General features: G+C 38.0%; 1 protein-coding gene across 5 annotated transcripts in view; it reads right to left on the bottom strand.

Annotated features, from left to right (window-relative positions):
- Positions 1 to 21,005, bottom strand: part of grik5 (glutamate receptor, ionotropic, kainate 5) — a 220,668-nt gene extending 199,663 nt beyond the window's left edge. For 3 of the 5 annotated variants that reach the window (XM_009292105.5, XM_009292107.5, XM_068214037.2), the window contains exons 1-2: positions 20,768 to 21,005; positions 5,061 to 6,137 (exon numbers count right to left, since the gene is read on the bottom strand). The gene's annotated coding sequence lies outside the window, so the exon portion shown is untranslated. Of the gene's footprint in view, positions 1 to 5,060; positions 6,138 to 20,486; positions 20,578 to 20,767 lie in introns of all 5 variants that reach the window. The other 2 variants (XM_073925382.1, XM_073925383.1) reach the window with 1 other exon arrangement.
- Positions 21,006 to 24,329: the final 3,324 nt, after the last annotated feature.

Genomic DNA, 24,329 nt, shown 5'->3' with positions numbered 1-24,329 from the left:
ATGAGCTCTGATATCCCTTTTATTTTCACCATTCATTCAGAAAGGACCTTCATGTCGCTCGGAAGGTGGTGAAATTATAAATTTGTGTCATTTTATCTTCGCTAATAAGATTTACAGCCAAGTACACAACATTCCTATGTAACTCCCAACGATACTTCCAGGTTTCTTCCCACCGCAGCCTCGATTTAGCTTTTAAAAAAGGGCGGTCGCATGAAATCAGTCTATTGATGTGTAAAAAATAATGAGATACAAATATTGATCAGGAGATAACGTCCGACTCAGTGATCGTGATCTCGTGATCAGGCCCGATTTCCAATCACGTGATCGGATCTGGACGTCCCTAAAAACAACACATTGTTGCTTTCAGTTGCACAAGTCTTCTGCTGAGGTGTTGTTTGGAACTAGTTTTACTAACAAGACAAAAAACAATATTTTGTACAAAATACAATATTATACCTCATACAATATTAGGTTTTTGTGGTGAACTGCTATATATATATATATATACATATCTATATATATACAGCCATATCACCCTGCAGCCCAAGACCGGTTAATCACTGAAGCTAAGCAGGACTGAGCCTGGTCAGTACCTGGATGGGAGACCACTAGGGAACACTAGGTTGCTGTTGGAAGTGGTGTTAGTGAGGCCAGCAGGGGGCGCTCAATCTGTGGTCTGTGTGAGTCCTAATGCCCCAGTAAAAGTGAAGGGGACACTACACTGTCAGTGGGCGCCGTCTTTCGGATGAGACATTAAACCGAGGTCCTGACTCTCTGTGGTCATTAAAAATCCCATGGCACTTCTCGTGAAAGAGCAGGGGTGTAACCCCGAAGTCCCTCTATCGGCCCTTACGATCATGGGCTCCCAATCATCCTTATCCACTGAATTGGCTCTATCACTGTCTCTCCACTCCACCAATAGCTGGTGTGTGGTGAGCGCACTGGCGCTGTTGTATTGTGGCTGCCGTTGCATCATCCAAGTGGATGCTGCACACTGGTGGTGGTGTGGAGAGTCTCCCTCATGATTGTGAAGCGCTTTGGGTGTATGGCCATACACAATAAATGCGCTATATAAATACACATTACATTACATTACATATAAAATAACATCTCCAATTGCATTCAGTGATGTTTGGGAAAATGGCAGAGTTGCTTATGTGATATTAACTATATGTTATTTCATAAATTCACTGTAGAATCAAAAACCTATACAGTTTTTTGGGGGTGGGGAGGGGGGCTTTCATAATGTGAATGATAGGTTTTTCTAATGGCATTCTAATAGGCTTAATCACACAGTGAAAGCTTTTATACTCTCAAGATGTGTTTTTGCAAAGTGAGTGACACACTCAATGATATCAGCTCACACATTGTTAAAACAACAATTACAGTATTACTGCAGATGATGAACATCGCACACCACTCCTTAACTAATAACAATTGCCAGTTTATTACTGGAGATAAAAGAGGATATTAATAAGCTGCTTCCTACTGTTAGCAAATCCGCAAAGGTTTACTGCTGAACGTTCCATTACAGTGCCGTGTGAACTCTCGTAATGCTTTTGGACACCAGTGCCTCCCCTAATATTTGTAGCTCAGACAGAAGTAACAAAAGTCCACTGCCATGGCAACAGTACAGGCTAATGTCAAGCAGCGGCTGCCTTGTGCATTCAGACTCTTTATAGTAATGTCAATTAAGAACAAAAAAAAGCCAGAAAACATTCATGTATGTGCACCAGCAGCCAAAGATAGACTTCAGCCTTCAAGTGAAGTTGGACAGAGTTTAGCCAAAAGCGATTTTGCTCTCAGTAAGCAGGAGAAAGACAGCAGGACAAAAGGACGTGCGATTCTATTAGAGCAGAGACACATCCATTATGTCAAAAAGGATTTGCTAAACCTGTGGAGAGCGGTCACACACTGAGGAGATTACATAACACCTCCGGTTTTCAGTTTCAGATGCGATGTTAAAGGGATTGTTCACACAAAAACAAGCATTCTGTCATATACTCACTCAAACCTACAGTACATGTACTTATTTTTCTGGGAAAACAAAGAAAATGCTAATCACTCCGTGTATCATTGAAAAGATGTCTTGATTAATATATTGGCAGCTCTTTTCTACAAATTAATTAAGGAGTGAAACTAAATGAAAAAACAAAAAAATGAGGCAAAAAATACAGCATATGTTTAAAAAAAACAGGAAAGATATGGTCAGTGCTCTGCCAATACATACGATAGAACACTGCACAATTTACTTCTCAATGTGTTTTGTCTTTTTTTTTTCTTTGACCTAATGTCTATACTCAACTGTCAGAAACCATAATAGAAGAAAATTTACCTAAATGCACAATACCAATATCTGAGGCAGAACAACTTCAAATAAACATATAATTATTTTAGAATAAATAATAGATTTTTATATTTTTACCAAAGAAATCTAATAAATGATCATCTTTTTAACTTTTTCATTAAAGAATCCTCAATTTTTTTTGACAAAATTATTTTTAAAGGCACAGTATGTAATGTTCGCCACTAGAGGGCGCATATTCACAACAAACAAAGTTGTAATTTAATGATGCTGTGACTGAATGTGTAATTATAGGAGTTGTCTTTATTACAACCTGCGGGACTGTTTAAGCAGAAATAATGTTTATGTTTGAGCTAAAGTATTCCAAATTTTATATTTTGGTAATATGAAGTTAATGAGTAATGGCGAGTTCAGACTGCATGATTTTAGCACCTATTTTGACTCGTCAACAGGATTTAAGAAATCTACAACAAATGCCTGAAATCACTAGCAAATCGGTGCCCGTTCCCTTGAGTAACAATCACACAGTGTGAACTATCAAAGCCATGATTTGAGAGAATCGCAGATGAGTTGCATTAGATATTTAGATATTATATATATATATTTGTTGGCGATTCAAGATTATGCCAAGTGAAATGTGTTCTGATTGAAAATAACATTGGCGATTACCTACAGCCATTCAGAGAGCAGCAACCACTAATATAGGTATCTGCAGGCCAGCGAAAGGTTGGGGGAAAAGTTTCAAGTTTATTTTCAGTCTATTCGCACCCAAGAAATGCTGGAAAAACTAGTATAAATTTGGCAGCAGCACCCGTGTCTGTTTGACGTGTCATCTGAGCAATATTACAACCCGGTCGAAAAAGAAATAAAGTTGAGGAACAATTGCTAATTCCCTTCAAAGCCAGGTGAGCAAAAGAAGTACATTTCTACCCCACTGAAAACTTCTTTCTCATTATGAAGTTAAAGTACCCCTTTTATACATTAAAAAAGGTCATATTTTAGTTTTAAGGGTCTCCAATAACAGGCTGATATGCATGCAAGGTCAAAAAACACATTTTTTGGTCTTATATTATGCATTTCTATTTACCTAATTATCCCAGCGACTCTCATATAAATTATTCACTGATTCATTTGTTCTCAAACCCGTCCTTAGCACAAAGCTAATCTGCGCTAATTGGACCGATGACGGTCTGTTAACCATGAGTGGCAAAAGGTGAACAATTTTGAACCTTGACCGCTGCACGTGTGTAATGCTGTGTTTACACCAGACGCGGAAGAAGCATCAATCGCGAGTAATTTACATGTTAAGCCAATGCAAACGTGCAAATAGACATCCTGTGGTGCGAACTGAGTTCAAAAATCTGAATTTAAGCGGACATTCGTGCCGCGCTAACCAATCAGGAGTTTGCTCTTGTGGAGGCGTGATTGTGAAGTAGCGCCTGTTGTTGGTTCCCCGGGAGAAATCCTGAATGAATAAATGAATAACAGTTCTAGTGGTTTTTGGTTATTCATTCATTCATTTTCTTTTTCGGCTTAGTCCCTTAATTAATCTGGGGTCACCACAGCGGAATGAAGCGCCAACTTATCCAGCATATGTTTTACATTGCAGATGCCCTTACAGCTGCAACCCATCACTGGGAAACGTTTTAGATTATCATAATGAAAACTCTTACATATTGTGCCTTCAAGAAACACAACTATTCTCAACATCCACATGTCTTGAATTAAATTAAACCAGCATATCCAGCCTGATCTCACGAGAAAACGTAAGTATTTTACGTTTTGGTAGTTTAGTGGCTAATTAAACGAGTTCAGTTGTAAGAAAATGTACGAATTTAAAAAGGAGGCGTGGCACCTAACCCCACCCCTAAACCCAACCGTCATTTGGGGATACGCAAATCGAACTAAAATGTACGAATTAGATCATACGAATTTGTACGAATTAGCCACTAAATGAAAAAAGTTACGAACTGCCATGAGATTGTGTTGGCATATCAGACTGCTTTCTTAAGAATCACGTGACAATGAAGTTTGGGGTGATGATGCTGATTTAGTTTTTTGATTCTATCATTACAGGAATATAAAACATGTTTCAATAAAATTAATCAGTTTTTAAAATAACACTTCCTTTAATGTTTTTTTATTATAATTATTATCTTCAAAAGTCCTTGGAACAACATGAGAGTGAATAAACGTCAGCTGTGAGCTATCTATTAATTCAGACTACGCTACTCTTTTCTCACATTCTCGCCGAATCCCAAATGCGCACGAGCAGCTCAAATAGTCCTATTACACGGCTGCCTACAAAAAGCCATAAATGCACTCCATTTACTCAGAAGAGGATATCGAGGCCCGCAGAGCACCGTGGGAAGTGCGTGCGTTGGGAGTGTGTGGTGGTGTTATTCATAGTTCACTGGGCTGTTTAAGGGCACATCCCTATTCACTTTCAGGTGATGGAGGGAGTCAGATCGGCCCATTCCTCACACTACGAAGGTTACACAAGAGAAAACAAAACAAACAAGTGGAACTTCATCTAATGGGCATTGACAGGAAAAGGTGGGCGTCGCAGTAATAAAAGCCTCATATTGTCTGTGAAGCAAAAAAACACATGTACGATCACTTCAAGCGTACCGGGTTACATGACCGGCAAAACAAACAACAAGCTTAAAGCCTTTTAAGCCTAAACAACTGTTACAGATTCATTCCAAATGCTCACTCATGCACACACGCGCACAGCGAGAATAAAAATACTCACAGAATGAAGCGGACCTTGTCAGGAACAGGGTGCCATGGATTGCCGTGGTAACAAGTGAGCGCAGTCCTCTGGGGAATCGCCACACGTCTTCTAGGATGACAGGTTGAAAGTCACAGAAATGGAGTGGTGTGGAGAGTCTCAAAGGAGAAAGTATTCCAGCTAGAAATGATCCATCCGAGAGCCCTTCACAAACTGTGATTCTTACAATAATCCATTTCGATGAGACAAAAGTAGGGTTTTTTTAAAGCAAATCTCAAGCACTCTCAGGAAAAAAACACTCAAGTGTCACTGTTGCTTCTTTATTTTTGGCCTCTTTCTTTCTGTTAATGTTGACCCTGCCTGCTTGGACACAGAAATAGTAGGGAATGTAATACTAATAACGAATTCTGCACTCCAAGAGACAGTCACACGCTCTTGCATGCACATCTGTACTCTTCTGCGCAGTTTTTCCAGCTTAGCTGCCTCTTCCTGTCAGCCCTCGGCACAAACCCTCATCCATTCCTGCTCAGGACTTCTGAGTCTCGCATACACACACATAAACACTCCAAGACCAGTCAGCACTTTTACCCTGCTTTCCTGTGCTGCCTCACTCCACCTTACACGTTATTGCTTTTAGTTTCTCAGCGAATCGTTCTCGGAGCCCACCTGCCACATCTGATGAAGAGTGCATCGACTTGACACTAGAATAGATTCAAAAGCATATAGTGGGAGATATGAAGTCTGGGAGCGAAAATCCTCCAGAATGACTTGAGCTCAAGTAGTCTACGAGGACAAACTGATTAAGGAGCTCAGTGCTTGGGTGGAAATGTGGAGAGCGGCTCACGCTCTGTTCTCCGGCACCCTCATCAATCCAGCTATCCTCCAATTCCCACGGCTCCTCCCTTCAAGAGTTCGGGAATGAGCTTTGGCACGCCAGACACTCCCTCTTTCCTTACAACGGCACGTCTAGGATGGAGGCGGGTCGGGTTATGGCTGCTCCAGGGGCCGTGGAAGCTGATATTGGGAAAAGGAGGGGCGTCACATCTGTCGCCGCGCTGAGAATTTCCTCATCAGAGTATCTCGGTCTTGCTTTAAGACCTAAGAAAAAAACAGCAAGAAGTATGCATGATTAATTATTCATTATTCTGTAGTATAGATTGCAACCTTTAATACTGACATGACCGTTCTACTACTTTGAAATGTCCTGAATTTAAACCCTTATTTGATCATGGCATTTCTTGGTTCACATTATACAGTCACACTACTGAGCCTTTTACAGGTCATGCCAATGATAGCACTGTGTCTGTATAATTAATGTAATGTTATTGAGTGAATGTGGCCGTACGTGACAAGAACATTACATTGCAATCAATATCCAATCCAAACACAGCCTCATTATCATACAATAAAACCAGTGTATCATGACTGAGCTGACATTAGCTACTACTTATCGTGTCTAAGTACCAACATCATGGACATATACAGTATGTTCATTGTAGACCCACACTGAGTCTGATTGTTTGAGCCCATCATTCAATGTATTCATTTATGTTAATGTGTGCAAATATATAATTATTCAGTTTTTAGATGAATTTCAGTATTATTAATAAACAAAAATGCAAATTTTTACATAATTTATGCACAATATAGCTTGTAAAAGTAAGTTTCCTGTCTTTTAGTTTATTCATTACATGACATAAGTGCTGTAGTTTTGTTTACCTAGCAAGTGGTGCTAAGTTTGATTCATTCATTAATTTTCCTTCTTCTTAGTCTGTTTTTTTTTAGGGGTTGCCACAGTGGAATGAATCGCCACCTATTCCAGTATATGTTTTAAACCCATGGAAACACCCATACACTCTCACACTCATACACTACGGCCAATTTAGTTAATCAGTTCATTTATAGCACATGAGTTTGGACTGTGGGGGAAACTGGAGCACCCGAAGGATAAGCACGTGAAAAACATGCAAACACCACATATACATGCCTCCTGGCCCAGCAACAGTTCTAACCACTGAGCCACTGTGCCGCCCCTAATTTCAATATATATTTTTTTCATTTTATATTTTAAGTTTTCATTTCCTGCACTCTCAAAATAATTCCACATGATTGAGCAGATTTATTACAAACTTCTGCGCAGAAATAGAAAAAAGGGTCTGCAGATTCTGTCTGGCCCTATGGGGAACCCTGTTTAATTTCTTAATGGATGTTTCATCTTTTATTGTGAATGATTCATTGGTGCATATTCATCTAAGAAAAGTTATTTAATTAGTAACAACCAATACATTTTACATCAGAAACAGGCTTTTGGATATGTAACTAGATAGTCAATGTTTTAGCAAACTAGCAATCAGGATTGATTCTATTCTTGCATCTACTGTAAGTGTTCACAGTTTTGGTTTGCTTTGATTAAAACAACTGTTAGTGTAACTGTTGCTGCTTTATTAGAGTGGTTCATGTCAATAAATGTGAATGCAGCTATCTGAACTCTGGTGTGCACCAAACAATTTGACAGACACCTTTAGGGGAGTGTTCATAACTGTAGTTTGATTCTCAAGATTTCTTTGGTGTAGACCAGGCATTCCTAAAGTCAGTCCTGGAGAATTTATGTCCTGTAGAGTTTAGCTCCAACTCCAACACCTACCTGGAAGTGTTTACTCTGCCAATTAAGAGAATGATTAGCTGTTTCAGGCCTAATTGAGTCTAAGTAAGGTTGGAGCTAAAATCTGCAGGACACCAGTCCTAAAGGACTGAGTTTGGTCTAAAGACCAATAAAACAAAGTTGTATTTAATTCTGATTGAAAACTTTCAAAGAGCAAATAGAATTTTAAAACGATTCAAAACAAAATCAGGAATTCCTCCATCACACGTGCTAACTGCAATTGATGCAGAGAGTTGTGATTCTGATGCTGACACTGAACTATAATGGACAACAATTTTTAGAAGAAAAAACAATGCCAGCTAGTAATCGCCGGTTTAATTCCAGCTCAGAGAAGGTTGGGTGGTGTAGAACCGGTTATATTGGTGCCGTGACCTGGATTGAAGTGAGATTTAGGGGGGTGAGGCGAGTGTAACAGAAGCCAGCTAGTGAGGTGTTGTGTAGGTAAACCTCACTCCTCTGAACCCGAAAAGGTGCTCAAGCAACAAACGCTACAGGTCACGATGTTTAGCCTTCTTGTTAGAGCAACCGGCTCCCATGCAGACAGTTGTAAGTACGATCCCAGTACGCAGGAGGTTGGGTGGTGGAAGACCAGTGGGGTAACTACAGCAATTTGAAACTTTTTAATATAGCAGCTATTTCATATGAATTTAAACAATATCATTTGTATATTTTAGTATGATTTGTCGATCCTCCTATGATGGTTGGGTCTAGCGTTGGGGTTTGAAGGCATACCTCCATTTAAAAACATAATAGATTTTTTGTATAAAAATTAATCCTATTAACTTGTATGAATTAGCCCATTAATAATACATAAAATAATTACATTTCTTTGTGAGATTGCACTGAAATAAATGTATTCCAGAGCATTTGGTTCCTTTTATAGTCAGATCTTGTAGAATCATGTCATATTATTTGTACACTAATATGTATTAAAGTCCCCAAGAAATCAAAACTAAACATTTGATTTAGTTAGCTGACAACAAAAATGCATCTGTTCAATATCTGTAAGAAAGAAATATAGTTTGCCATTCTAATCTTTAGTTGAAATCTGTTTTTTTTTTTTAAGTTAATTTGTTAGATTATATATATCTTTGGAATTGGGCATAGTTAACATAACCACGCTGCTCCATATGTTAGTTTTGACAAAAAAAAAAAAACAAAAAAAAAACAGAAAGGGTTAGCAGGAGGTGTCTATTAGGTTGTAATAACTCTCCCCAAACACTTTTCCTGATCTTTCTGAATAAAAATGCCATAACTTACTTTATCCAATCTGCTCACAGTCAAACAAACAAGCTACGCCCACTGTTTTGTGATTTAATATTCGGTTTCTCTAGGAACTGTGTCACAATATAAAAAAATAATGTTTATAGCTCCCGGTTCATGGGGACTTAAGGTCTGTTGCACTCATTCATTCATTCATTCATTTTCTTTTTGGCTTAGTCCCTTTAATAATCTGGGCTTTAATAAACAAGCGGAATAAACCCCCAACTTATCCGCCATATGTTTTAACGAGCGGATGCCCCTCCAGCTTCCAGCCATCTCTGGGAAACATCCATACACTACGGACAATTTAGCTTACCCAATTCACCTGTACCACATGTCTTTGGATTGTGGGGGAAACCGGAGCACCCGGAAGAAACTCACGCAAACGCAGGGAGAACATGCAAACTCCACTCAGAAACACCAACTGACCCAGCTGAGGCTCAAACCAGCGACCTTCTTGCTGTGAGGTGACAGCACTACCTACTGCACCACTGCGTCGCCCCCTGTTGCATTCATATTTCAGTTAAATGGCAACAGATTTTAAATTTAAATTCTTACTGCTGAGTGAACACTAAGCAAATAACAGAAAAACCAAGAGAAAACACCTTTAGTGTGAACACACCTTTACTCACTTCTCCTGATCCACTTAATTGGATGCAATTATTTCTTGTCCTGTACCTTATTCCCTCATTGAATTTAATGTTTCATTCAAAAATATATCATGTTAGGAACAAAATGAGTTGCAAATGGGATTTCGCTTAACCTAATTTATTACAATTTGCTCAAAGCAGAGCAGGAGCACACTCAAATTAGACCACACTTTTATAAACATGCAAGAGAGGGTTGAGGGGTTTGAAGTCAATCTGTGCAGACTTGGTCATGGGTTTCCTGACTGTAATTGTAGGTGGTCATGTCATATAACAGCCTCATCAGAGCGTCAAACTCTCCTGTGAGACAGACCGCTCTATAAATATGAAAGCAGCAGGTAATTAAAGGTGGATCCCAGTGAGGAGCCGTTCTATCTAGATTCTTATTTCCTTACAATTCTCCATGTCATGCTTTGATTATGAAGGGGTCTCTCTCATCAGCCGGACTGATATGAAGGGGAGGAGGAGAAGGGGGGTGAAGGGGAAAAAAAAGAGTGATGAGATATTGGAGAAGAAGTGACAGGGATGATGGCAGAGTGAGAGTGAGACATTAAAAAGAACTGCATTAAAAGGATATGCTCAGTTAGAAGAGAGAAAAAGAGGACAGGAGAGGTCATGAAAGAGGTGTAGAGACAAAGAGGGAGAGACAGGGGGACACTGGGAGAATGGTGAAGGCAGAATAAGAGAATAACTTCTGGGGGAGGTTATGCAGCTCTTGCAGCAAAAGTCATTCTTGAGAAGCACACCCTCAGAAACCAATTACAGCTTTAGCCCTTGGAAGCCAGGAGCATGGAAATAAGAAAATATGCTCTTTTCCTAAACATTAGGACTTATGACTCACATATTGTGCTTTCATAACTTTTTACTGCAAAATACTTTTTATATAGCCGTCTCTCAAAGCAATGAAATATATTAACATTTACCTCTGTCTGAGTCAAGCCACTTTACCTGAGCACTGGCAAGGCACATTTTTCTAGAGTTTTATTCATTCATTCATTTTCTTGTCAGCTTAGTCCCTTTATTAATCCGGGGTCGCCACAGAGGAATGAATCGTCAACTTATCCAGCACGTTTTTACGCAGCGGATGCCCTTCCAGCCGCAATCCATCTCTGGGAAACATTCACATGTACACACACATTCACTACGGACAATTTAGCCTGCCCAATTCACCTGTACCGCATGTCTTTGGACTGTCGGGGAAACCAGAGCACCCGGAGGAAACCCATGCGAAACCAAGGAAGAACATGCAAACTCCACACAGAAACGTCAACTGAGCCGAGGTTCGAACCAGCGACCTTTTTGCTGTGAGGCGACAGCACTAACTACTGCACCACTGCTTCGCCTCTAGAGTTTTATGTTTTAAAAAATCGAGCACACTCTTTTTTTTCATTTATTAATAAGGGCTTGTTATTTTAAAATCCTACCTAGTGTGTTGTACATATTCCTCATAATTGAATAATACTCTTTTTAAAATAGATGCGCTTTAAAAGTGGCCAAAATAAAAATATCATAAAAATTTAAGGTGCAATCTTGTTTAATGAGCAAAAACATCCATTTTCTTTTACTAATAGTAATGTATGAAGCAGCTCACACAGTCGCTTTTAAGGCAAGCAGCATTCTGAACCATTATACAACAGGTGGGGAAATCTTATGGAATGGAATTTCAGTATTTTTGGATTCCTATTGAACTGAGTAGATTTTGATTTTGACTAGATTTTAGACTCTTGAACATTTGATAAGTGTTTTTTGACTGTAATTTTATGAGTTCATTTGAGCAAGTCAGGAAACAACCTCTTGAAATGCTCTAGCAACCGCCCTAAACCTATTCAAATTATCTTAGTAAAATCTTTTGACAAGTAAAATTCTTGTTTGTTTGATTTCTTATTTAGAATACCTTTGAAAATTTGCCAAATAAGGGTTAATATAATCAGATCAACCATTGTTGATGTTGACTGTACCCAGAAGCAACCATTACAAACCACATACCATAAGCTAGCACCTCTTTAAAATCTTGACTGGACTTGTGATGACAACTTTATGGTGTTTTTTTTTTTTTTTTTTTTTTGGTTAGGGAGAAATCATCATATAGCAACAACCCAGAACATCTTATCTATTACATAGCAATATGCTAATACTTTCTATATTAAAAATGTACTTATAAATGGAGTTAGCAAAGCAAGTCTATCAGCCTCAATCAAAATTACCAATGGTTCAATTGCAGTCAAAATAAGTGTATTTCACAAATGGCAGTTCTTCTAATGTGACAACAGCTTTATGTCATGAGCTTTATATGTTTTTTTTACCAGAAACATCCACTAGTAATAAAATGCTGTATTGTTGTAACCCAACATTTCATCACCTTGGAATTATAAGGTTCTATCTGCGTTCTGAATGATTTTGAGACATTGAGCTTCAAAATTTTTGCATTCCGTAGCAAACAGTATGTGTGTAACATTTGTTTTTTTATATAAATTCTTAAAATGTAAACTTATAAAAAACATCCCATAATGTGAATAAGTTGTCAACTAATAAGAATATACCAATAACTCAGTTTTAACAAAACTGTCAGATAGACCCTTATGATTCTAAGGTGACGATTTGGTAAAGTATGGACAAACCCAACATTGGGTTCATTTTTCCAGTTGCATTTAAATGACAATTTTAACCCAACAGCTGTGTTTGTCAATATTTAACCCAATTTTGGGTTATAACAAATAGCATTTTTAGAATCTAGCAATCACAACATAATATCTTAACATCTGTTAACATGTTGCAAACATCTTAGCAGCACGTCGAAATATACCTAAAACTGAGCAAAACATTTTGCCATGAAATAAACTAAACTATTTTCTCTGTTTAACTGTTTTCTTGCTAGTGAAGTGTTCAATTTTTCCACTCACATAGTCGTCATGTAAGTAGCAAATGGGCTATAGCGAAACGCAACTGACTCTTAAAGAAAATGAGAGATGAGACTCTGATTGTTTTATTCTCAAAACACACCTATAACTCATTAAGAAAATAAGCTTAACCCTTTTAGACCATGCGCCACTGCGCAAAGTGGATTTTTCCGTCCCTAAAATAGTAAAAGTGGAATCTGACACGCCCCTAATGCGTTTGCGCCCTGCGCTTTGCACTTTACGCATGGATCAAAATAGAACCCAAAGAGTTAACCAGATCGGTACAAGCCATGTAGAGCAATTACAAGTAACAAAACACCATTAAATACACATTTTGCAAGCTACAGAAAACAAGGAGGCAACCTTTTTAATCACACTTACTTACACTCATGAAATGGAGGAAGAAACTGATCCGTAAACTGTGCACTGATAAAGTTCCTGCCAAGCTCTGACAAAGTCCCATACATCAATAGTTTTTTCTGATCTATCCTTTAACAAATGGCTGACAAATCTCCCGTTGCAAGGTAGATTACTGCATTAATCACCAGAACGTTCACTCATTAATGTTCTGTTGGAATATCTATCTCTATTCCATGCGTGTTCAATAAGAAAAGGTCTGGAGAGGTTTTTCTTCAATGTCAAAAATCGTAACAATTTATTAGATACAAATGAATAATTCGATGAAAGAGCTCTGGGTTACATTACCCCAATGCAATACAAGAATTACATTCAAGAGGTTCGCAACTAACATACATTTCCTGACTTCAGCATATATACACAACCGATCTTAACAGGTGGAGTTTTGGTGTAACGTCACTTATCAGTCATTGTTCAGTCCTCCATTGGCCGCACCTTCGACATACTTCCTCTTTTTCTACGAATTCTCTGCCCAACAACAAAGTATACATCTTTCTGTGTTCTGTGTTCAGTTTTAACACCTCTCTTCAGACAGGAAGTTTCTGCAGAGCTGAATTTAATTTTATCTATCTACTTCTGCAAAAATGCTAATTAGTATGCACAGCACTCACCCACAACATTAGAAGTTCAGTTAATATACTTACTTGACCAATACAAATAATTGTTTGATTAAAAAAAGAGACAAAAATAATAGAAAATGGTTCCTATTATCCAATAGTTCACTCATCTTCAGTCATGATCAGTCCCATGCACACTTGCACTCTGCTATCATTAGAAGGGAAAGACACATTCACGTTTTACCAGATCCGACACTTCATGTTTGGAATTGTTTTTGTGTTGACATCAATACGAAAAGTCAAAAGATCCAGAGAACAACGAATCATTTAAACGACTCTGAGCCAAATCCTTTTAAAAAAAAAATCTATATTTATATACAATGTGCACTTTTTAGATTTAAACATCGGCTGGATGTTCTCATTCACTTAGAGCTGTTTTGCACACTGCATGAAAGGACATTTTCAAAAACCCATAATAGGGGCTCTTTAAAGAAACAACAACAGACCCAGGAAACTAGCAACTACCTAAAAAACATTTGCAACAGAGCAGTAACATGGTAACACCTAAAAAATCAGTTTATCTCCTTCGGTTACCTGCTCAAAGTGCAATTTGACTTTCATTCGGGGCATTTTCAGGTGGGTACACTAATATTGATGCAGTTTCTAGAACCGATCATTAGTGCACCTCTGGAGGCCAGCAAAGAAAGCTTTACTCAAACAGCTCCTATACCAGCTGCCCTCCGTTACACACACTGCCCTAAACCTCACTCCTATCCGGATCACAGCACCAGCGCAACCCCATAGGGTCTGCTCACAATCCTCTGAGTGGGATTTGGGCGACAGTAAAGACCACAGTCTCCTGCATCAGTCACTAATGCGCCTCGTAAAAGCAGTGAAGTGAGATTTACTCACACAGCTCCTACTAGCTGGCCTGAAATAGACTCACTCCCCTTAACCTCACTCCTATCCGGGTCACAGCACCAATGTAACCCTTCTGGGTCTGTTCACAATGCTCCGAGCTGGATAATAAGGACAGTGAAGACCACAGTCTCCAGTGTCTGTCACAAATGCGCCTTCTCGAGGCCAAGAAAGAGAGCTTTACTCATACAGCTCCGACTAGCTGGCCTCCGTTACAATTAGCAATGTCCTGGCAAACATGTGCGAGCATGGTGAGAAATTTGGATTTAGAAGAACTCAATCGTTTATTTAAAGGCAGTGTGTTTACGTTACTATTAAACGCCCCCTATTTTTTTATTCAGCTTCTTTTTAATGGCAAAATAATGAAGCAAATAAAGAACTTGTCAATTAAAAAATTGATAAAAGAGAAAGCAAATAGACACAGAGAGGATGGAAATCTCTGTGAGGGGCTCCAGTCCTGACATTACTGTCAATCCTGCTTATCACACTTGTCGCTCTCAGAAGCAAACTACTCTGCCTCTGCTCTATTTCCAACCCTTTCTCAGACCAGCCATCCTTATACTAACACAGACGGTTCATTCTTTACACATTTACACAGCCCACTTCTCATAAGCCCTGTAAGATAGTTAATAAGGATAGAAGGGGGTGAGATGCAGGGCGAGATGGACACTAAAATATGAACAGGCTTGAACCATGACCTTTTAAAGCTGTAGAAAATGCTACTGATCGATACACAGCTATCACCACACACACACAACCCCATGGGAGCATTTAGCATGTTAGCACACTGTCACTTATGAGAGAGTAAGCAGGTGAGATCTGTTCTGTGTGTGTGTATACAGTGCATTCCTTACATTACGGGGACCAAATGTCCCTTCAAGTATGGCAATATCAATTTAACCTTTTGGGGACATTTTGTTTCCTTTTTTGGTCCCCATGAGGAATTAAATTACACAGGACTAAGTATTTCGAAAATGTAAAAATGCTGCCTGCGAGCATTGGGTTTAGGGGTAAGCTCTATAAGAAGTCCCCATAAAGATAGCTGCTTGTGTGTGTATGTGCGCACGTGTTAGTGTGTTTGTCAGGTGGGAAGAAACAGAGACAAAAAGGGTTAAAATCTGGATCGATGTAATGTGAGAAATCCATTTGAGGCACCGACATGAGCTGCCATGTACACTTCACACACACACACACACACTTACACAAGTGCAGAACATGTGAAAAAGACTACATGTGAGTTGGTGAGTGAGCTGGATCTGGCTGTTAACAGTGAGCAACAGTGTCCACCACAGAGATATAACAGACACAAACACACACACACAGGCAAACAGCAACAGTGCCAATGTGTGCAACAGGAAAGATCTGTGGCTTCACCCTGAATGTCAAGTATTGAAACCACTGCACTAATCAGCTTCTTCTAAATGAGTTTTTGTCTTGTTTTAGGGACATCTTTAAACATGATTAGTTCATTAAGAAATTCATATTATTTTTATATCCCCACAGGGGTTCCATGTTTAAGACTAAAAATTATAATAAAATAAAAAGATTTTAAATAAATTGAGGAGATTTTTTTTATAGTTTTAAGAATTAATTAGATTTAAATAAATCATGTTTATGCTTATAAAATAAAAAAGGTAAAATGTAATAATAAATTAAATACAAATAAGAATTTATATTGTTTTAAACAGCCGAATTGAATGTTATCACTCGATTGAATGGGCGTTATCAGTGGTTATCAGCTGATAGACATGGGCTACTCAGTAGGATCAGACTCTATCAATAGGCTGTTATCATCCGTCCACATGGTTAATCAGCTATAGATCACATTCGGCTGAGGCTGGAAGTAAACGAGAATTATTTATTAATAATAATTATTCATTTAATTTCCCATTAATTGTATTTTATTAATGTCTACCCCAACCATCACAGTCCTATAAAAGCAGATCTGGATCTGGAGTCTTCTCTATTAGTGTAGCTGATTAACCACAAGAATTATTTAGATTATTTATTACATTTCTCATTAATTGTATTTTTTTTTAACGTCTACCCCTACCCCAATCCTAAACCCAACCGTCAGAGTAATGTAATAACAGATGTTGAGTCCTTTGTATTAGTACAACCCATAACAAAAAGTATGGAATCACACACATCTGAGGAAAACATGGAATAAGCATGTACTTTACAGTTTTAAATCAAACAACTATATCTAATTACAACTGCTAATTAGTCCACAGTTAAAAAAGAGTGCTTGCACACTTGCAAGTTTCGTCGTTACAAACATAGTTTGTTGATTTTGCGTCTCCCAAATCCATCTTTCCCATGAATATTCGCAAACTGCTTCTCAAAATTTTACATTTGCAGAATGTAGAAGCATAGTTCCTGACTCTGTTATATGTCCTATTCCTTTCAAATCTTCCAACATTTAAACTTGGAATATATATATTTTTATAATTGAAGTCATCTCTCTGTAATTTGCTTTCAGAGTATTTTTACGGTTCAGTTTTATTGATCTTCATATTGACAATTGCCCTCCCTTCGCAGTGCACTTTGAAAACTTTTATGCCATTTTGAGTACAGCCGTGGCTCATGACGAAAGCTATTATTTAACCTATTAAGACCTATTATTTAACAGCGGAATTTACATTACATTTCCAAAGCTTGTGTAAACAAAAATATATAGCATACGTTAATGCTTTTAATTTATAGTAAGAAATGTATCTGTACTGTATATGACATGGCAGCACCACCAAAGCTCCAAAGATACCAATTTCTTAAATTAAAAAGCTGATACAAAGCGTGTAACGTTTCGAGCCACACGTCTCTTCACCTTCACCTTTTGCGTTTTTTGGCTGAGCACCCAGTTAAGAGGGATGTGCGTGCTTTTGTATAGTTATTCTATAGTTGGTTAGAACCTGTCTACAGTGGTTTGAATGTGTCAATTGTAAAAGTAGATACATAAATAAGTGCAAAAGTACATTTACAATAAATGAAATAAAATAATAATAACAATAATAATAATAAAAATATTAGTATTTATTCATTCATTCATTTTCTTGTCGGCTTAGTCCCTTTATCAATCCAGGGTCGCCACAGCGGAATGAACTGCCAACTTATCCAGCATGTTTTACACAGCGGATGCCCTTTCAGCCGCAACCCATCTCTGGCAAACATCCACACACACTCAATCACAATCATACACTACGGACAATTTAGCTTACCCAATTCGCCTGTACTGCATGTCTTTGGACTGTGGGGTAACCAGAGCAGCCGTAGGAAACCCACGCGTTCGGAGAGAGATAATGCAAACTCCACCAAGAAACACCAACTGACCCAGCCAAGGCTCGAACCAGCAAACCAGCGACTTACTTGCGGTGAGGCGACAGCACTATATACTGCGCCACTGCATCGCCAATATTAGTAATAATAATAAGTAGGATTTTTCTACATTTCCTAATAAACAGCCTACTGTAAATTACTATCATTAACGATTTATATATGAAATTAAAATACGTGTAAGCTAAGTAATGTTATGTTTTAGAATAGAATTTGGAATATTCTCAATAATATTTGTAAAGGAAACAAAGATCCTGTATGTCTCATTTACATTTATTTAAATTAATATGGAAAATAAGTGCATGTTTTTACCAAAACTAATATTGGATTTCTTTAAAAATGTGTGTGCGTGTTAAACAATATAGTTTGTACAAACATTATTGGGTTTTTCTCTAAAGTAGAGTAGTTGTTAATCCACCACTCTTAGAGCGCTATTATGGGCATTTTACATTATAACTAATGTGCTTCAAGCGACGGATCTGCAACATAGAAACTACGGTTTTGAGAAACACTCGTCACTACATCGTTCTTTTCCCAATCCGTGCATCGTACTAATATAGTCCAGCCACGAGTTACTTCGTTGTTTGGGAAATTCACCTCTGATTGACATAACTCATGGCTCCAACACAAGAGATGTCAGCTGAAACAAAGGAGAGGATTATCGAACTTCTCAAGGGTAAATCTTCACGAAATGTTGCAAAACACATTGCATCTGTTTTATGACCGTGTGTAAACATGAAAAAAAACACATGCATTCGGATATTCAGAGATCGGTTTTAGGACTCCTTCATATGTGGAAATAAATCGAATATGTGACAATGCAACTATCATGTAAACAGGCAGATCGGATTTATTGAGGCATTGCATTTTGTAAATCATTAAACTTGTGACTTTGTGGTACTTCTCTTATGGCATTTAATGGCATAGAAGGAAGAGCGTGTGTGGAGACGCCGACGTGGTAAACAGCAACAGAGGAAACATGGAGGAGGAACGTGGTCAGTCGGCAGCTAGCTCTCTGCAACTCTTACCAACTGAAGCTAAGCAAGGCTGCGCCCAGTCAGTACCCTGATGGGAGACCACATGGGAATGCTAGGTTGCTGCCGGAAGTGGTGTTAGTGAGACCAGCAGGGCACTGCGTGGGTCCTAATGTCTCAGTTTTTTTAATGTACTGCTCAGTGAGCGCTGTCTTTCAGATGAGACGTTAGGTCCCGACTCTCTGGTCGTTAAAAATCCTAGGATGTCCTTTAAAATAGAGTAGAAGTTTACCCCGACATCCTGGCCAAATTTGCCCACTGGCCTCTGTTAATCATGGCTTCCTAACCCTCCCCATATCAAAACTGGCTTCTTCACTCTGTCTCTTCTCCACCAATCAGCTGGTGTGTAGTGTGCAGTCTGATGAAATATGGCTGCCATCGTATCATCCAGATGGATGCTGCACACTGGTGGTGGATGAGGAGATTCCTCCCAATGTGTAAAGTGCTTTAAGTGTCTAGAAAAGAGCTATATAAATGTAGGGAATTATTATTAATTATTATTAGATGCCACAATTTGCTGCCACCAGATCTGAGATCTCTCTCGTACCCACATATCCCTCTGAATGGTGAAGCACACCATATATAAACCATAGGCACAAGCTGCAATGTTGGCCATTTTCCCTCCACCTCAAGATCATTTTAAAGTTGGGCGAACTTCGCATATTTCGCAGAGCTAAAAGCAAAACCATTTCTTACATCGTGGCTAGTGGGGCGCAGATGCTAGAACCCGCCTTTACGCATACACAAAGTTGTAAATTAAATGGCAAGTGTAAACACATGAATCGTATATGGGTCACAATTAAACGTGTAAACGGACCAGCAAAAAAATCAGGAATAGGCAACAAATCGGAATTGGGCATTAAGACCTGACAGTGTAAACGGGGCCTATCTTACAATCTAACAAAAGAGAAATGATTTGGTAACAATGTAGTTTAAGAACTATTTACTAATGGCTTATTAAACTTAAAAATATATATATATATTTCAAGATTATTAAAGATTAAGTTAAGTAGATGTAAACAATTTATTTGGGCTGAATTTAAACAAACTAAGTTGAACATGACTTATAATTTGTTTGTTTAAATTCAACACATAAAAATTGTTTGCAACAATTTTGCAGACATCTTTTTTTTTCAGTTTACCTGCCAATTAATAACTATTAATAAGCAGCAAATTAGTCTTTTATTGAGCAAAAAAAAAAGTATAATTTGTTAATAGCGAGACTTGTGACCAAAATATTTGAAACATACAATTCCACACACCCAATGTATTTGTAGTTTATTTAATACATTTCTTGAGAATCCAGACAAAACTCAAATCAAGAAAATCATAATTTGAATAGAAATAGACAAGAGGGACGATCAAAACTACCAAACATTTCCTCAAAATGTGCCAACAGAAGAAGACAGCCAGCTCTCTCTCTCTCTCTCTCTCTCTCTCTCTCTCTCTCTCTCTCTCTCTCTCTCTCTCTCTCTCTCTCTCTCTCTCTGACTCAGACTAGAGGATGGAGGAAGAATAAAAAGCAGGGGAGATCAGGGAAGAGGGGAGCAAATGTGAACGGTGCGCTGAGATTGAACGCAACGGCAAATGAGAAATTCATCAAGAGTGATGCCAGAGGACATCTCTGACAGGGAGATGAAGCAAAAGGAGAGGAGCCGAGAGAGATGTGGAGAAAGAGCGCAGAAGAAGAAGGAGCGTGAGAGGCTGTTGAGAACTCACCCCTGTGTGAGAGTGCTCCTCCTCAGGTTAACACAATCCCTGCTCTGTGGAGCCATTCTGAGCAGAGCCTGTTTGGAGCACCGCACACTGTCTACAGAATACCAATCACACGCCGGCAACACACACACACACACACACATAGGCAGGCAGCGGCATGACATACTCTTCACTCAGTGTTTCAGAAGCAAATCACCCTACTTGTGAGCTCTGAATGAAATGGTTATAATGAAAGAAGCAGTGATTTTACAGACAAATACACACAGAGAGAGAGAGATACTCACGGTGAGACGCAGTTCCAATGACGACCCCAGTGATGAGGGACAACAGGCCGATCTGCTGAGGAACTGAAGATGAGAGGATTGGTGTGAAGCTCCTCCGGTGCGCCTCCTCTTTACCTTCAGTCTTCTTCTGCGTCGCGCATCAAGAAGCTCTGCAATCTTTCTCTTGCTTCCTCTGTCCTTTTCTCCTTTGCTTTCCTTTCTTTTTCAAGTCCCTGACAATGTTCATAGCTGTAATTCCAAAGCACAGCAGTGCAAGCTGCATTCACTCTGACTCCAAACCCCCTCCCTTTCTCATCTGCTCTCTCTCTCTCTCTCTCTCTCTCAGCTCATTGTATCCCCATACCTCCTCTGCTCTCCCTCCAATCCAATCAGCTCTCATTGCTTCTCTAGCTGCTCCTTCCTACACCCCTTTTCTCCCCTCTCTCTCCTCCTCCTTCAAAGACAAATCTCAGGCAGCATCAGTGAGATCACTGTCTTCTAAGTATTCAAAGAAGTGTAGAACACCGTCACAAATGTTAAAACACTTGACGTGTCTTGACGCAGCGGTGAACACCAGGTAGCAGACGTCACAATGGCAGCTCAGACACGGAGAGTATTGAAACTACAGCGCAGGCTGACTAGCACAGAGATGCCCAACAGGTTATACTGTTCACAATGCCAAATGTGTGTCTTTTTACCCAGAAGATTATCTTACAAAACGTGTATACTATATATTAAATATTATAGGAAAAATCTAAATATAATTTAAAATGTAATAATATAATTTAAAATATAAAAATATATAATAATATTATTAAAATTTTACATACAGTGCTCAGCATATATGAGTACATCCCTCACAAATCTCTCTTTTAAGCTCATATTTTAATAGGAAGCTATACAATATTAAATTTGTGCATGTACATTAGATTAGTCAGTACTGAAGCTAAATCTGGAGCTTATCTAAGAAAATCACTCACGATAACGGTCCAAAAACTAGTACACCTAAATTTATATGTTAGAGAAAAATATTAAATTTAAAAAAAAAGAGGAAAAATCAAGAGAAGCAAAAAAAAAAGGGGGTCCTAATTTATATTAAGTGGCCTTAACTAATATGTACTTACACAGGATTTAATAGTTTGTTACAATGTACTTATTGTGTAAATACATGTATTCACTTTATACTTATGCCCGATTAAATACCTGTATGTATTTACATCTGTAATTAACCTCTTTAAGTACATTTGTAAATATACTGTTGACCATCCCTTACACCTTAACGCATCCTTAAACCTACCCATACCACCAAACCTGTCCATAACCCAACCCCTATCCCAACCCAAGAGCACCACAAGTGTTCTCAAATACATTAGAAACACAGTAAGTACATTTTATTTATTTTTTGATGTAAGTACATAGTAGTTAAGGACACTTAATATAAAGTGGGACCAGAAAAAGTAATTTAGTAGAAATTTTGTAGTTTTTACAATATTTTGCTTGAATTTATTTGTATTATCTTTCAATTTCTGAATATGTTCTGTGACTAAAACATTGTTTTAATTAATATATCTGTTTTATATATCTGTTTTGTTTAACCCTCTATGTGGCATTTTTGTTTTAGGATGAAAAAAATTTACCCTTATTTTTGCAGACTGTAGTTCCATTCTTGCTTTAACACACTTACCTGTTGGGTTCAAACAAGCCTGAAGAACTCAGTTAGTTTAATCAGGTTTGTTTCATCACGGTTAAAGATAATCTGTGCAGATCTGTGGCTTTTTGCAAGTTTAATTAGCATCTTTGAATGGAAACATAGCTAATGTGACTTTTCAAGCTAGCTGTCAGCAGGAATGAGCCTAACTGCTCGATCTTGTTCTTTACCCTTTACCTCCATAAAATTATTCAATATTCATTTCCTATGAGTAATAGTTAGGGCCAGACGGAATCTGCGGAAGTTTTTTGCTATTTCTGCTGAGAATTTTGGTAAAAGTCTGCAGATTTCTGCTGAATTATTTTGGAAGTATCATAACTAAAACCTTAATATATGAAATAAAAAATTATATCTTTTTAACTTTAATGTTTATATATATATATATATATATATATATATATATATATATATATATATATATATATATATATATATATATATATAAATATATATATATAAACATATATATATATATATATAAACATAACACTGACGCATTCGCGTGCGTATGAATGGAAGTCTATGGGAGGAAAAGCCCAGTGCGACCGCAGCTTTAGTTGGCAGTTCATTAAGGTGGCGACCCCAGAATAATAAAGTGACTAAGCCGAAAAGAAAATGAATGAATGTTCTAAAATTATTTTAATAGGTCTTTCTGCGTGTACAATAGGGTTAATAGGATAATCAATCATTAATAGTCTAATTAATAATTTAAATAATTATCTAAAAATAAAACTAAATCCATTTTCATCTTTAAGCGTTAATCTTTTCTACATACATACAGATATGTGTGTCTATACATACACTTGTACATTTGTTTATACTATTCATGTAGTTTTAATAAATCTGTATAATTATAATATTTTAAATACTAATTTTATTTTCATACAGCTTTATTTGATTTTACAAAAATTTATAAAAACATTTTAAATCCATTCACTATTTAAACTATTCATACTATTTTAATGTAATATTTGTATTATGTATAATTACAATTTACATAAATTTGAATATTGATGATATTATTTTTTTATTTCTCCATTAAAAAAAAAAAACTAAAAACTTATTTGATGCAAACAGGTAAAAAATATAACTGAAACTGCTTCATTGACATTTCTATTCCACCAGCAAGTTGATAAAAGCACAGACTCAAACTATTCACCTCTAATTACCAGCTAATCATCTTTGTCATGCGGTGTCTCTTTAAGGGTTGTCATGTGCACCTGTTGTTAAGCAGGAGTCCCCCTCACTGCAGCCCTGTTTGTCTACTCACACGAGAATCATCCCTCTCTCCCTCTCCCTCTCTCCCTGAACTGGCTAAATATGCATTCAACAGCTGTCTCTCCACCTCTGCTCTCCTCCGCAGCCTCATCAGCGCTGAATCCCCTTTTGATGCAACCCAACACAGACTCTCCAATAAGACACGAGGCGCAAATCTAGCGCTAGGATGAATGACACCGTCTCAAATCCTTGTGTTCTCTACCTGCAACCGGTGGTAAATCTTTAAATACAACCCTTATTTCCATAAGATTTCCTGTATTATTCTTACAGAGACAGGTAGAAGGGTGCAGAGCAGAGAGAGAGGACTGAAACGGGAAGAAGAAAAAGAAGGATGGAGTGAATTGGAAGAGGGATGTGGGAATGGAGGGAGGGATTGGGAGAAGGATGGAATGGGAAAAGGAAAGAGAGAGAGAATTGACATTCAGCCTGTGCACTGTGCCTCACTGGTGGAATAATGATTAGCTACTCAGTATTCCAGTCACACAGCCGCTACAATAAATGGGGGGAAAGAGGGGGAGAGAAAGAGAGAGAGATGGTATAGCGCTGTAAGGAGAAGGACCAGCAGACAGAGAGCACGAGCGAGTGAGGGAGAACGGG

This window comes from Danio rerio, chromosome 16 (genome assembly GCF_049306965.1).
Source record: "Danio rerio strain Tuebingen ecotype United States chromosome 16, GRCz12tu, whole genome shotgun sequence".
Lineage (NCBI taxonomy): Eukaryota > Metazoa > Chordata > Actinopteri > Cypriniformes > Danionidae > Danio > Danio rerio.
This window is presented reverse-complemented; position numbering and strand designations above follow the sequence as displayed.